The 16,880-nt window shown below is 40.0% G+C and overlaps 1 long non-coding RNA gene across 2 annotated transcripts in view; it reads right to left on the bottom strand.

Annotated features, from left to right (window-relative positions):
• Positions 1-459: 459 nt before the first annotated feature.
• LOC119565791 overlaps positions 460-16,880 on the bottom strand; it is a 35,717-nt gene continuing 19,296 nt past the window's right edge. The window contains exon 4 of one of the 2 annotated variants that reach the window (XR_005224737.1): positions 460-641. This is a non-coding gene — a long non-coding RNA (uncharacterized LOC119565791). Of the gene's footprint in view, positions 642-692; positions 2,772-16,880 lie in introns of those variants that run through there. The other variant, XR_005224736.1, reaches the window with a different exon arrangement.

Genomic DNA, 16,880 nt, shown 5'->3' on the forward strand with positions numbered 1-16,880 from the left:
ATTTGGTTTCCTAATTGTACCCTACATTTTCAGCGGGATCCATTAGTTTAATGCGATGCACCTGTACAAATATCGTACAATGGAGAAACATCTAGGTGAGTGGAAGTTTTCAGTGTCAAGAGCCGGGTTATAGCAATACAGTGAAACAGCGCTAGTTGCCATGAGTACTGTCTGGAAATTGTCCTCTGTCTTTATTTTTTCTGAATGCTACCAAAAGGCATGGAACAAACGTTCACTGTTCATATTATTAAAACAATAGCCATGGTATATTTGGCATACAGGATTAAAATATTATGGCATCTAGAAAAAACAAGATTAACGAATGAACACATGCAGAAAATGGTGAAGTGGCAATAGGAAACTAATATCGTAACAAAGTCTGTCACCTGTCTGAGATAATACATATCCTGTCAACAGTGCATTATCCAGTAAAGAAACTGGAATTATAAGGGAAACTGGTTTATCTTTAATACATCTTTATATACATAAAGATAACCATACATACGTTTAACACACTATTGCTTCGCAAGCGTACCATCAATACATTAATTCCTGGGTTGTATTCCTGGCTCTGCCATTGATTGGCCTGCTGGGTGACCTTGGGCATGTCATTTCACCTCTATGTGCCTCAGTTTCTCCATCTGTAAAAAAGGGGAAATGATACCAACCCCCCTTGTAAAATGCTTTGAGATTTACTGGTAAAAAGTGCTATAACAGCTATGTTGTTCTTATTTTGTTACTGTTGTTTTTTAAAAATATAACTTTTCTAATATCCTGGAATATATAATTTATTACAGTATTGTAGATTACTGATTTATGTACTGCAGAGTACTGTTTTACAGAACACAGTAGATCGTACGGAAAACAACCTGGGCTACTATTCAGAAACATCTGACATCCAGACTACAAGTTTGCCACTAAGTGTTTGCTATAGAAGCTCACAGCTGTCATGTAACACATACATTTGTTTAGCTATTAGATTTATATTCACACTTCAGCAAATCAAATTGTGGTTCCTTTGAGATAACCTGGAACACATATTCTTGCCTTGAGCAGTTCTCTAAATTACTGGTTTATTATTGATAGAATAGACTTAATTGAGTTTATTTTAACTCTGTAAAGGTCATTGTTCACAATATAGATATTAAATTACCTTGAACGTTTTCTAACCATTATTCACTCTTCCTCCTGTTGTAAGGTGTCTACTGATTGAGAACGATAGACTGAATTAGTAAAAGTTAAATCTCTCTGACCCCCAAATGTATAAATGGCTTGCCTAGTGACTTTTTTGAGAATGCATTTTACTTGTGAACAATAAATATGGTTGATTTGGGATGATGGTTTGTTATTGTTTATGTATTTCACTACAGATTTATGTGGGTGATCACATGTGACAATAAAAGAGAAGTTGGTCTTGGTTAGAAACTCATCGTACCAGGGAATGGGGAAATTCGAAAACCTGAGTCGTCTTGAACCAGTCAAATCTGAAACGCCAACTGAGCATCAAAAGCAACACATTTGAAAGGGCTTTTACTTGGTATTTTATCCTGCATTCGTGGTTTGTGTGCTAACTCCTGAAACTAGCCAAGCAGCCCCTAGCCTCTTGACTCAACTCGAGCGAGTCCACGGAAAATTGCCATTCTGACACTGATCTATGAAAGAATTCTTATCCTGGCAAAGTGTAACATGTTCTTCAAATTGAAGGGTGAATTTTCAACAGCGTCTAGGTGATTTAAGAGCACAGGTCAATGCTCCTAAATCACACAGGTGCTTTTAAAAATCCCACCCTGAATCGGTGCCTTTGAAAATCCCCCTCTAAAAGTCCTGCTTTAATTCCTTTAAGTTTTACCTACATCACGTTTTCAAAACTCAGCACAGAAATGAATTATGGTCTGACATCTGTAATTTACACGTTGGAAACAGAATGATAGATCTTGCTTCCAGTGCCTTTCAAAGGATAAGCACATAGACCACAAAGAGCAAGAATCTACTGTCCTTGGCGAGGAGAGGGAGCAATCAAGGGACTCAGATCTTGACGTTCAAACTATCTAGCATTTACTGTTGAAATAAAGGCTTTAATCCATATCTTCTGATACTGTTGTTTATTTCAGATTACAGCCTACGGGCACACAAGAAAAAATTGATAGTTAGTTTCAGAGCAATGGAGCGAGGGAGAGGAGAGAGAGAGAGATTGCAACAAGTTAGTAACTCCGGTGAGAAAGAAAGTAACTGTGGGCTGAAACTCACTTTTCATTCATAGCAGTATACATTGGAATTTTAAAATCACGGTATGGCGGGCAGATTAATCTTTGAAAACACTTACTATGCTGTACGGCTCCCCAAAAGGGAAAAGGCAAATCGGCCCATTCATTAAGACAAAAAGCCTTTTTACAGAACTGAATAACAAGTCGGCATGGGAATGAAGCTAATAGACTGGCCCCACATGTGTCTCAAGCGCCATCTACTGAGCACTGTTCAAAACAGGGAATAAATTCAGTTCCCATCTCTTTGTTTCGCTTAGTATTTCTGGAGCAGGTACTTGTGCATATCAGCGGATGTAGATCTGTAGCTGCTGTGACCAACTTAACATAGCTCCAAATCGTCGTTTCTGTCCAGCAAGTCTGACGGCAAACTCCACTCAAGGCACAGGTTCGCATAGGCGATTAAATCATAGCTTGCAATCTGAACATTAAGACCTATTAGGTCCATGCGATAATCTCACTCCTTTAGCCCACAGCAGATTTTGATGGTTGAAAGCATGATGCTTATACCTTCATGTAAAAAACAAACAACAACAATATTATTTAATCACAAATTGCATAACTTCCCATTCTTCTAGAGGAATAACTTGAAAGGTGACTTTTTCTCTCATACTACTTGTGTTATCTCTCAAATATCCACCATACTGGGTGAAATATATTTCAGAAAGACTTCTCACTCCAGATAAGGAAAGTAATAATCATCTAATATCAGAAGAGACTCCAAGTGTGAATATTAAAGCTAAATAGGTTACACAGTGCTGTATACTCTGAAAGGGACATGGGCTAAAAAATCCTTGATGTAGAAATTATCAAAACAATGTCAATTTAACAATACTTTACATTTTATCAGAGAATGAATGGAAATGTTTAAAAAGGTGCTGAAACAAGTAATATTGCTTGTTTTATGTTCTTCTAATCTTACATGGAATCTCAGTTTAACTATCCTTTAACCCAATTCCAAGTAATGCAAAATAGAAAGAATTCTTAAATCTTAAAATGGAATTTCCCGTGGAGAAACTAGATACCAGGCCTCTCTAACAGTAAAGCAGAATGGACTTTTGATGAGACATGAAGCCCCAGGGGTGTCACCCAAAGCAGAGTAGATTCAAATAAACTGTTTCTGCTTTATCCAAGGCAGAAAGTATTATTCTGGTGACAACTATCAGTATTTAAAGATCAAAAATTGGTTTATAGCCAAAAGAGAAAAAAGCAGATGGTCAGAGCAAGTATTGTGGAGTACTTGGAAGCCTGATAAAGAGAATGACAAACTCCAGATAATCAGAAGTACTAGTAACACTTGGAAAAAATAAATACAGAAAATAAAATCCTGACCCCTTGAAGTCAATGGAAAAACTCCCACTGACTTCAGTATTGGCATCTAAGACATCTGCCCTACTTTTCTACTACTCTATTGAAAAATTAGGCACAAAGCATGCCTTCTGTGTTGATTTGTCAAGGACTTTTTATGGAAGAAGAAGTGGGGGGCATTCCTCAGATCTGAATAAAATAGCCTAAGCAGCCCCATGTCTTTCTTCCTTTCTTTAAGGTAAATAATATTTTGACAGATTGAGTAACTGAGGAATTCAGTGGGACAGCCCATGTACATAACCAGTTGGAAAGAGTCCAGAGGAGAGCAACAAGAGTGATCAGAGGTTTGAAAACCATGACCTGTGGGATAAGGTTGAAAGAATTGAGCATGCTTTATCTAGGAAAGAGAAAACTGAGGTGAGAACCTGAAAACAGTCTTCAACTATGTAAAAGCATGTTATAAAGAGCATGGTAATCAATTGTTCTCCATGTCTACTGAGGTTAGGACAAGAAGTAATCAGCTTAGATTGCAGCAATGGATATTTCGGTTAGATATTAGAAAAATGTTCTAATTCTAAAGATAGTTAAGCACTGGAAGAGGTTACTGTGATACTGACATACCATGTACCAGCTCATGCCAACATCCCCATGTCTCAGTGGAATACCGATAAATACATAGCTGGAATCAGTGTGGCTCACTTTTGGGTTAGTATTGTTAAAATATGTATTAGAAGTATCAGAATGTGTTTAGTGTTTCGACTTTATTTAATGCTTGTGAGTTGCTGCATGCCTTAATCTCATTTATAGCATCTGTGTCCCCTATTGTAAGGGGATATTTGAGCATTTGTATTGTGAGTTCCTGTGACCGTGTAAATCACCAGACCGGTGAGAGCCATTAGTGTGAAATGCTGGTCTCCAGTGGAAGGTGTTAAGTCCTGTCCAACAGGGAAGGTCCTTCAACACCATATGGGCTATTGTGGGACATTTAAGAGGACAAAATACACTGTTGTTCTGCTGTCCCACCCCTGCCCCCCCATGAAGATAAGTGATGCAAGTGGATTCCTCCCATCAGCTAAATTTGCAGGTCAGAATACAAGGTCCCTTCCAGCCCTGCATTTCTATGAATCTATGATTCAGTAAGTGTTTACAGAATCAGGGCTTTAAGGATTAGATTCCTTGAAAAATTACCTTTGTTTCTGATGTATGTTAAAACACAAAAGAGTGATAGAGTAGAAGAAAAGATGGATTGATTAATACCTTGCCTGTGGTTATACCTGACTGATGAATTTCTGAAGAAATGAGAAAACAGTTTTAAATCATTCAAAGCAGAGGCCAAATTAGAGGGAAATAGCAATGGGACTTTCCCAGGCACCACACATTTGAGTCACACTCTCAGTAGACTGTGCAGATGTTTCAAATATGATTATGCATGCTCTGGGCTCAACTATGCTACTTGGGCTTGGTTACCCCTGTGTGGGGCTCAACCACTCTGCTGGGTTCTTGGTTAGGCAAACAAATTATCAGTTGTGGTATCTCCCAAGTCCACCCATCCTCGGACTAAAATGAGTTGTCACAGTGAGTAGATTGTACATATCTACATAATATCGTAAGCCTAGGTCCAAAAGACTTAGGGGGGTGGAACTCCCTTCTCCCTCTTTAAGAAGGCAAAGAAATATCATATTGTAAGCCTTCTGTCAGCCAATGGCAACAGCAAAGGCAAGGTTTAGTCTGTCAGGTCAGACTAGATGATCACAGTGGTCCCTACTAGCCTTGGAATCTATGAGATCTACTATCTAGGGCTCTTTTTTCTAAAATACATAAAACTTGGTTCAAGCCCAAACCCAGAGCCATACTCCTATCTCTGGTTCTGGAGAAATAAAATATAACCTCACTGACCACCTTTGCCGCTGGTTTTTCCATAGTTTTCAGGCTAAAAATGAAGTAGATTTGAGTTCTCCTACTGTGGCTTTTTCTTTTATTTTTTCTTTTATTTAAAGAGGGCCCTAACCAATACAAACAAAAACATATTTTATTGACTACATTAAACAGTGTATTTTCACTGGCGACATGTATCCTAAAGGGAGTAAGTGAAAAAAGTATTAATGACACTAAATTGAAGGGTAGCATGCTGTGATAACTGAATAATCTGGAGGTATAAGCATTAAAATCTGTTTATGTGCATATAAATCAAACTCCAACTGCATTTTTGAGCAGGGGAAAGCCGAGGCATTTTACCAATGATTTTTAATTTTTTTTAAAATAAGCTCACATATAGAGCAGCTGCATACTTTAATCCTCTCAATATCATGTAAATATTGATCCCAAGATGCAAACCTATTTTGGATAAAAGATGCAATAGGCAAAAGTGGTGGGGAGTTAGGGGTTGCAATAGCTATCTATTATTGCAAAGAGTCAGACAAACTACAAACAAATAAACTAACTCTCATTGTACAAACTCACTGAGATTATGTTCTTGCTTAAAATGTGAAAATCTTTTCTTTGGGAAACTTTTATATGCATTCTGAGATACAAATACAGAGAGAAAAAACAAGATTGCCAGTCGTGCACAGCTTTTGTTATGAGGACACTTGTGAACGAGAACTGGATCAAAGTCAAGAACTAATTTTGCACAGGTTGTCAAATAGACTGGATCCAACACCCGCCAAAGTCAATGGAAGAACCCCATTGATTACAATGGGTGTCAGATTAGGTGCTTAATAAGAACTTCCAGTTTCTTAGAGATACCTTCATATCAGTGGTTTAGAGGCTAATGCCTTTGGTAGTCCATTAGTAGTCTTCTGCATTATGCATAATTTTAATTTTTCTCTTTTCTAGATTAATGTTCTCACTAATTAAAAATAAATAATAACAAAAGTAAGGGAATAATGGCCCTGGCTTGAGCCAGGCATGGAGTAAGATTGTACAGAGCAATATTCTAGATCGCGTCTACTAAGGCAACTCCAGCTTCACCTCCAATTCTTTGGGTCTTTCTTGATAAGAGGTAATTATTTATGATGAACAGGCTCAAACTGTGCAATGGTTTTCTGCACTGCAAAAGTGGGATTTAGGATGATGCCACCACATTCATTCACTTAAGCCCAATACCAGGATTTGAACTCAGGGCTCCCGTTCAGTAAAACACTCACTTAATTTCTAGTCTGTGTTTAAGTCCCATTAAATAATCAAATTGAAGTCAATGAGACTTAAGTACATGCATGACGTTAACAATGTGTTCAAGTGCTTTGTTGAATAGGGATGGATTTAAGCACCTACTTAATTTTAGGGCACCTACTTAAATGCTTTGTTAGTGCATTAAACCATAATGCCACATATTCCTCAGTAGTACTATGGTTAAGCAATAGCTCTGGTAAAAAACATTATATATGGAAATAAGAGGGAAGCACAAAAATATCTATTCCTACCTTTTCAGTTCACAATCCTGCAACTCTTACGCACATGAATAATTCTTCACTTCATTGGGAATACCCAAATGAGTAAGAACAATTCACATATGCAATGTGTTTGCAGGATTGGACCTTTAGTGGCTTGCTTTACAGCCTGGTTTAATTTAGTTTTCCTAGGAGATATAAGAAGGTTTGAAGTTTCTGAGTTCTAGGGTATTTTTCTCGTGGTCATTAATCCTGGAAAAAAAATTATTATTATTTATTCATTATTTATTGAATTAAGGCCTGATTCCTAGAATGAACAATATCCACAATTCCCATTGACTTGACAGTAGCTATGATTGATGTTAAAAAGTGGCTGCTTTTTTTTTATAATATCTGAGAGCTATAACTGATTACAGTTCTCAGAGGAAAATAGTTTGAGGACATGATGTCCTAGTATGGAGGCAAAAGATTGCTAGTATTGAAAGAGAAATGATATAAAGTTACAAAAAGTAAACTAAAGATATTTATATGTCAGGTAATAACAAAAACTGGATGTAGGAAATTAAATTTGGACGGCCTGATTCTCCTTTATGCCTCTCTCTCTCCCCTTAAGTGTAAAGGAGCCTTAAGTTGGATGTAAAAGTAATTTATCAAAGTAATGAAGCTAGACAGTATAAATGAGAATCAGGCCTGGAACGCTTCAAGGTCATCAAAAATAACAGTCAAATTTAACAAACATAATCCACATTAATATAAAGTATTGATGTTATCTAACTCTGTTTTGTTATTGTGGTATTGTTATTTATGTAAATGTACTGATCTTTAATACAGACCTTTTAAAAGTCAATCAGGCTTACTGATCTGCTACCAACTCTTGCCTCTTTGTTGGATAAATCACTTTCCCCTTCAGTGTCTTGGAGATGTATGGTGAAGGGAGGCCTGCTACCCTACGATCTTGGATGAACCTGCAGGGGTTAACAAGTGACTCTATCTCTCAAAGAGTACAGAATCCCTTCCTGCTGCCAACCTTCCCCCTCCTTCCCCCAACCTCCCCCCTGACAACCATGTCAAAAACACACTGCTGCTCCCTCTCAGAAAATAAGTCAATATGACTCTCTGCCAACCTTTCAACCTACAAGGCAGGTTCCGTTAGGCAGGAGCCATGTGGCTTATGACCAATCAAACCAGTTTGAAATTCAACAAAGTAACAAGAAAATGTGTCATAAATTCTCACAGCCATTCAACGTGAAAAATAAATTTCACATTTTCACTGGTGAGGAGCAAATGTTCATAAAATTCCCTTTTCTTTTGTGTGTGTGTGTGTCTGTGTCTGTGTGTGTGTGTGTGTGTGTGTGTGTGTGTGTGTGTGTTTGTGATCTTGGAACAGGCAGATGTTGATAAACAAATGTCTGATAAAAATATTGAACTCATCTCTAATGACTGGCAGCCTGGTATCTTGTCATCGTTTGAGGTGTGTGTGAGCATAACCTGACTCTGTGGTTGACTTGACAACTGGAAATATGTGATAGAAATAAAGGAGTCTGTAGAATGTGTAATTTTGTTGAAATGAATATTTATCATGTTTCTCTCAGCTGCTGAGAGGTCAAAGATGTTACAAGTGGCATCATAAAAATGTAACAGGCACTTAGAGAGGCAAGAAAACTGAAGATTAATTAGCAGAGACGTCATCAGCCTTTAGAAAAATGCCACTAATACTTTCACTGGAATATAACTTTGGTCTTTTGTTTTTAATTCTCAGAACTGCCAAACTCTGCGACTCTCCTGTGTTCAGTAGTTCACCTAGCATTCATGGCTGGCTTTTCAAAAAGGAGAAGTGCAATTACACAAGCGTAAAGGGTCAAACCCAGCCCCTCCCCCCACCCCGTCTCCAACTATTACAAGGTGGGCCATTTCCAGCACAAATCCAGGTTTTCTCAACCCCCCACCCCCATACACACACAAACTCACTCTCCTGCTGGTAATAGCTCATCCAAACTGACCACTCTCCCTACAATGTGTATGATAATCAAGGTGGGCCATTTCCAGCATAAATCCAAGTTTAACCAGAACGTCTGGGGGGGAGGGGTAGGAAAAAACAAGGGGAAATAGGCTACCTTGCATAATGACTTAGCCACTCCCAGTCTCTATTTAAGCCTAGTATCCAATAGTATCCAATTTGCAAATGAATTCCAATTCAGCAGTTTCTCGCTGGAGTCTGGATTTGAAGTTTTTTTGTTGTAAGATAGCGACCTTCATGTCTGTGATTGCGTGACCAGAGAGATTGAAGTGTTCTCCGACTGATTTATGAATGTTATAATTCTTGACATCTGATTTGTGTCCATTTATTCTTTTACGTAAAGACTGTTCGGCAGCTCTCCAACACCACTTTCTACAAGCCATTACCCTATGATCCCACTGAGAGTTACCAAAAGCAACTACAGAATTTGCTCAAGAAACTTCCTGAAAAAGCACAAGATCAAATCCGCACAGACACACCCCTGGAACCCCGACCTGGGATATTCTATCTACTACCCAAGATCCATAAACCTGGAAATCCTGGGCGCCCCATAATCTCAGGCTTTGGCACCCTGACAGCAGGATTGTCTGGCTATGTAGACTCCCTCCTCAGGCCCTACGCTACCAGCGCTCCCAGCTACCTTCGAGACACCACTGACTTCCTGAGGAAACTACAATCCATCGGTGATCTTCCTGATAACACCATCCTGGCCACTATGGATGTAGAAGCCCTCTACACCAACATTCCACACAAAGATGGACTAAAAGCTGTCAAGAACACTATCCCCGATAATGTCACGGCTAACCTGGTGGCTGAACTTTGTGACTTTGTCCTTACCCATAACTATTTTACATTTGGGGACAATGTATACCTTCAGATAAGCGGCACTGCTATGGGTACCCGCATGGCCCCACAGTATGCCAACATTTTTATGGCTGATTTAGAACAACGCTTCCTCAGCTCTCGTCCCCTAACGCCCCTACTCTACTTGCGCTATATTGATGACATCTTCATCATCTGGACCCATGGAAAAGAAGCCCTTGAGGAATTCCACCATGTTTTCAACAATTTCCATCCCACCATCAACCTCAGCCCGGTCCAGTCCATACAAGAGATCCACTTCCTGGACACTACAGTGCTAATAAACAATGGTCACATAAACACCACCCTATACCGGAAACCTACTGACCGCTATTCCTACCTACATGCCTCCAGCTTTCACCCTGACCACACCACACGATCCACCGTCTACAGCCAAGCTCTGCGATACAACCGCATTTGCTCCAACCCCTCAGACAGAGACAAACACCTACAAGATCTCTATCAAGCATTCTTACAACTACAATACCCACCTGCGGAAGTGAAAAAACAGATTGATAGAGCCAGAAGAGTTCCCAGAAGTCACCTACTACAGGACAGGCCTAACAAAGAAAATAACAGAACGCCACTAGCCGTCACCTTCAGCCCCCAACTAAAACCCCTCCAATGCATTATTAAGGATCTACAACCTATCCTGAAGGATGACCCTACACTCTCACAAATCTTGGGAGACAGGCCAGTCCTTGCCTACAGACAGCCCCTCAACCTGAAGCGAATATTCACCAACAACCACATACCACACAACAGAACCACTAACCCAGGAACCTGTCCTTGCAACAAAGCCCGTTGCCAACTGTGCCCACATATCTATTCAGGGGACACCATCACAGGGCCTAATAACATCAGCCACACTATCAGAGGCTCGTTCACCTGCACATCCACCAATGTGATATATGCCATCATGTGCCAGCAATGCCCCTCTGCCATGTACATTGGTCAAACTGGACAGTCTCTACGTAAAAGAATAAATGGACACAAATCAGATGTCAAGAATTATAACATTCATAAACCAGTCGGAGAACACTTCAATCTCTCTGGTCACGCAATCACAGACATGAAGGTCGCTATCTTACAACAAAAAAACTTCAAATCCAGACTCCAGCGAGAAACTGCTGAATTGGAATTCATTTGCAAATTGGATACTATTAATTTAGGCTTAAATAGAGACTGGGAGTGGCTAAGTCATTATGCAAGGTAGCCTATTTCCCCTTGTTTTTTCCTACCCCGCCCCCCCAAACGTTCTGGTTAAACTTGGATTTATGCTGGAAATGGCCCACCTTGATTACCATACACATTGTAAGGAGAGTGGTCAGTTTGGATGAGCTATTGCCAGCAGGAGAGTGAGTTTGTTTGTGGGGGGGGGGGGGGTGAGAAAACCTGGATTTGTGCTGGAAATGGCCCACCTTGATTATCATGCACATTTTAAGGAGAGTGGTCACTTTGGATAAGCTATTACCAGCAGGAGAGTGAGTTTGTGTGTGTGGTTTTTGGAGGGGGGTGGGGAGATGAGAAAACCTGGATTTGTGCTGGAAATGGCCCACCTTGATTATCATACACATTGTAAAGAGAGCGGTCAGTTGGATGGGCTATTACCAGCAGGAGAGTGAGTTTGTGGGGGGGGGGGGGGCGGAGGGTGAGAAAACCTGGATTTGTGCTGGAAATGGCCCAACTTGATGATCACTTTAGATAAGCTATTACCAGCAGGAGAGTGGGGTGGGAGGAGGTATTGTTTCATGGTCTCTGTGTGTATAATGTCTTCTGCAGTTTCCACAGTATGCATCCGATGAAGTGAGCTGTAGCTCACGAAAGCTCATGCTCAAATAAATTGGTTAGTCTCTAAGGTGCCACAAGTACTCCTTTTCTTTTTGCGAATACAGACTAACACGGCTGTTACTCTGAACCCTTTTTAATGTGACTGATGCTAGCCTAGGTACCTGAGCTGTGTGTTAGGATCTAGCTTTGAGCTGAAACACATGTGAAAAGCATATCCATGGTTGTGTGCTCTCTTACTAGAGTGTCATTTTCAAATGGCTAATTATATGCCTATTTATCCTTCTACATGATTTGTGCATGCAGTTGTAGTGCTAGTGCTAATTTGTAGGCCTATACTTCTGGAAAATGTTATATTTCCATGTTGGGTATATGTGACGCAGTGGCCCATCAGCGGCTCACTACCCTACGTCAGCACCTCGTAGGGCCTGGCATACTCACTACACCTAACACATTGTTGTCATAATCTGTATTTAAAAGGTGTCATATAAGATATCTTTGGAAAACTTAACTCTGATCATTAATATTCTTCCATGGTGTTTGTAAGGGATTGTACAAAGAGTTATGGATATGTGTTAGAATTATATTCTTAAAATGAGTTGGGCAAGCATAAGCCCAATCTGCCCTGGACAAAGGAATATGTATTGGTTTGTCTGATCTGCCTGGTTGTCAGGCAGAGGCAACGAAGGTAAAATTTACATAAAGGGTAAACAAAGCCATCAACCTCACATGTGGGGGAGATAGTCTGTCGCTGGGTCTGAACCTCAGATGATAAATAATTGAATCAACTGATTGTGTACAATATTACTAGATTATACAAGTGTATCAAGCAAGGTCTTTTATTAAATTAATGACACACTGTTGTTTAATACCACTGTGAAATGTATACATTAACACTATATGAGAAATTATGGATACTCACTCATTATGAAACACCCAGATTCAGGACATGGAATGTGTCAGACCCTACCAATTTTTGCACCAAGGCCCTAAAATTCTACTGCCTGAATACAGACCATGTCCAGCAACTCCTACCACACCAAATATTGCAGACCTTGGTATATTCCAGTGCCACAAAACCCAGAGTTGGAAGATTCATTTTGCCAATTTTGGCACCTCACCTCCCCCCCGCCCCCCCCCCCCCCCCCCCCCCCCCCCCCACATTCCACTGTGTAAATAGAGCATACATCCAGCTGCATCTACTACACCAAATAAACCTGGATCCAAGCATGTTGTGTTGCCACAGAGCTGCCAAAATCCATATCCAAGGTATGTATCATGCAAGATTCTGCCTATTTTTGCTCCCAAGGCTTCATATTTCACTGCCTCAGTAAAGAACACATCCAGCCACTCCTAGTGAGCCAGCAAATTCTGGGACTGATGCTACATAAATGGGGGAATAGGATCCACTTTCAGGGAGCACAGACCAGAGGCACCAGGGGGACTAGTCCTGGCAGACACATAGAAGCCACCGATGGGCCCCTTGATTGAGAAGGGTGTGAAAGGAGATGCATTGCAAATAGAGCACACATTTTTCAAGGGGTGGGGGACAGGCAAGTTTCAATGAAGGAAGAAATGTGGAAGGGGCAAAAGGTGGCATAGTTGTGAATTATGGGGTGTTTATTATGGACAGAGTAGAAATATTGAACAGTGCAATGTTGATAAAGGGATAGGGATAGATTTGTTTCAACGGGGCATGTGGAATATGGGGTCAGGTTGGAATGGAATGGCCTATGGCAGGCATATGGGTGATGCCTAGGTTGGGTCATATGGCTCCAGAAGAAAGAATTAAGAGAGTAAAAGATTCCAATGGGAACCTGTACTTAAAAAGGAGACCTCAGGGGAACCTGTACTAAGGTACTGGAAGAACAGTCTGAATTCTTCTTTCAGATGACAGACAGAATCTAGAGGAAAAAGGTAAAGGCTGCTTGGTAAAGAATGAGAAGTAGTGGAGAAGACACAGTATTCAGGGCCCAGAAGAAAAGTTAAGTTGTCTGGTGACAGAAGTTACGAATCCAAGAAAGTAATGTCAACATAGACAGCAGTGAGCAACTACATGGTTATAGCAAAAATATGGGAAAACTGAATCAAGACTAACATCAGGGGGTGAGAGCAGTTGGTGAGTGGTGGGGAGGGCATCTCTTACCAGTGACCCTCAGCAACAGGCCTGCAGAAATCTCTGTGGAATCTCTGGATGTACAGTATGGCTTTTTTACTATAAGAGAGCTATTCCTTTTGCAGTGACGTATATAACTGTTCTGAGGGTCAGAAATTTGTTACTGATCCACCATATAGGCTTTGTGGGGATGTGTTCCTATATTTTTTCAGAGGTTTTCCCCAGAAGATAATGACTGCTGGTTGTGATAAGTATTCTTGCATTAACTGATACATCTTTGGACAAAATTACATCTTAAACTATGACAGGTTTCAGAGTAGCAGCCATGTTAGTCTGTATCCATAAAAAGAAAAGGAGTACTTGTGGCACCTTAGAGACTAACAGATTTATTTGAGCATAAGCTTTCATGAGCTACAGCTCACTTCATCGGATGCATACAGTGGAAAATATAGTGGGGAGATTTTATATACACAGAGAACATGAAACAATGGGTGTTACCATACAGACTGTAACAAGAGTGATCAGGAAAGGTGAACTATTACCAGCAGGAGAGCGGGGGGGGGGGGGGGGAGGGGGGGGGCGGAGAGCGGGCGATGTGTGTGTGTGTGGAAACTTTTGTAGTGATAATCAAGGTGGGCCATTTCCAGCAGTTTACAAGGACAGTAGGAGGGGAAATAAACAAGGGGAAATAGTTTTACTTTGTGTAATGACACATCCACTCCCAGTCTTTATTCAAGCCTAAGTTAATTGTATCCAGTTTGCAAATTAATTCCAATTCAGTAGTCTTTCATTAGAGTCTGTACACAACAAAAACACTAACCCAGGAACCTATCCTTGCAACAAAGCCTGTTGCCAACTGTGTCCACTTCAATCTCTTTGGTCACTCGATTACAGACCTAAAAGTGGCAATTCTTCAACAAAAAAACTTCAAAAACAGACCCCGCTCTCCTGCTGGTAATAGCTCACCTTTCCTGAGCACTCTTGTTACAGTCTGTATGGTAACACCCATTGTTTCATGTTCTCTGTGTATATAAAATCTCCCCACTATATTTTCCACTGTATGCATCCGATGAAGTGAGCTGTCGCTCACAAAAGCTTATGCTCTAATAAATTTGTTAGTCTCTAAGGTTCCACAAGTACTCCTTATCTTAAACTATGGAAATTTTAGCACAGAATCAAAAATTAAGTAAAGTATAGGAACATTTGTTACACACAGTTTTCATAGATTCAGAAATTTTAAGGCAAAAGGGACCACTCTGATGATCTAGTCTTACCTCATGCATAATACAGGCCACAGGACTTCAAGTCTAATAGCTGTGGCTGAACTAGAGCATGTCTTCAAGTAGAACTGGTTGGAAAATTTTGCCATTTTGACTAAAACAATTTTTTTTCATGAAATCGTATCAATTTTGACAAAATAAATATTTTAAACTAGAATACTGGAATCACAAGAAATATTTATGAATGCTTCCATGCAGTTCTAAAACAGCAGTCTGAATTAACAGAAATATCAATGGAAGAAATGGTACTACCAATGTACTGTCTACAAAAATGTCACTGGAGATAAATGTTACGTGAACTTTGACACATAGGAGATTACCACTGATGCTCACAATTCATCAAACATGCAACACTCCCTGAAATAAGTTTTGATCGTAATATAATATAAGAGAATATTGCTTATGATCTACCACCAGGCTAGGGAGCTCAAAAATATAGAATTTACATCACCAAAAAAGAGGGAACCTGTAAGTCGCATTCTGTGTGTCCAAAAATGCTGGCCAATATAAGATAGAAAAATTAACTGCTCTGTGGCTACGATGGAACAATTTTCCCATTTAGTTAGTACTTAATACAGACACTGGTGCTGTAAAGATTGTCAAAGCAAAGCACAAAATATTGCATAAAGCACAATGTCCTACAAAAAGACAATTCCTCTTAATGAGAGACATTCACTGGATACTGATTACTGTCATTATGAAGACAAAAATGCTTTTACCTAGACTTAAACTATGGACAGAATATGGACTAGATGTATGGAATTGCAACAGTTTTAGGGAATCTTCTTCTTATGGAGACTTGAGAGTCATCATTTTGAATCATTTTTTGTTGCAGCAGCCAAAGTAATCCACGCAAAATAATTTTAATGACTGTGATGTGTTTCTGTTCACATCATTGTAACAGCTAGGAAGTTACATTACACCCAGAATAATATCACTTGCTACTTCTACATCTGGAGCCACGGGTGTGATTCCCAGTTCCTGTAGACATACTCCAGCTAGCTCTCAGAGCTACCATGCTAAAAATAATAGTGTAGCCAGTAGCACTTAGAGCTGGGGCGAGGGCTAGCCACAGGGAGTACAGACCAGCCAGGACCCCTTGGGATGTATTGGACAGCATTAATCTTTGCTACCGCTGCTACACTACTATAAAGCTAGCTGGATGAGAGCTAGCACCAGTATATCTATGCCAGCTGGGAATCACCCCCCCCAGCTCCTAGTGTAGATGTAGCCATTACAGACTGTATTGCAATGACATTAATAAAATGTATTGGAAAAATATATTATTTGTGAGGTAACTAGTCTCCTAAAAATGAACCAAGAAGATCCAAGTTTCCAGATATTGTTCTGATGGCCTTTGAGGAGCCTCAGTCAGGTTTTTCTCCAATTTCAATTTCTTTGATGGACATTAGACATGATGTTTTCTGAAAAAGAAATGCCTTAGGCCAAACTTGAACATGAATATGGTGTTTTGTAAAGGAAACTGTAAGGCCTGGTACCATTGCAGTTGCTTGGAAATTGAGACAATAACAAAAAAACCCTCCCCAGTGTTATTTCCCCATTTGTGAAAATTAAGTGCAAATCAAGATCAGTCAAATAGTACCTGCTCCTATCACTAATGCTTAGTGGGTGGATGAATATATTTTATGGAGAGAGATGGATTTAAGGGAAAGGGGTTGGAGAAGACTAAACTAAGGGATTTGGCAGAGAGGGAGGAGAAAGTGAAGGGACAGGGGGATATGACCAGCAGCTTGTGTCATTATTTGCACCTATGTAGAGTGACAGGTTTCAGAGTAGCAGCCGTGTTAGTCTGTATCCGCAAAAAGAAAAGGAGGACTTGTGGCACCTTAGAGACTAACA

This window comes from Chelonia mydas, chromosome 3 (genome assembly GCF_015237465.2).
Source record: "Chelonia mydas isolate rCheMyd1 chromosome 3, rCheMyd1.pri.v2, whole genome shotgun sequence".
Classification (NCBI taxonomy): domain Eukaryota; kingdom Metazoa; phylum Chordata; order Testudines; family Cheloniidae; genus Chelonia; species Chelonia mydas.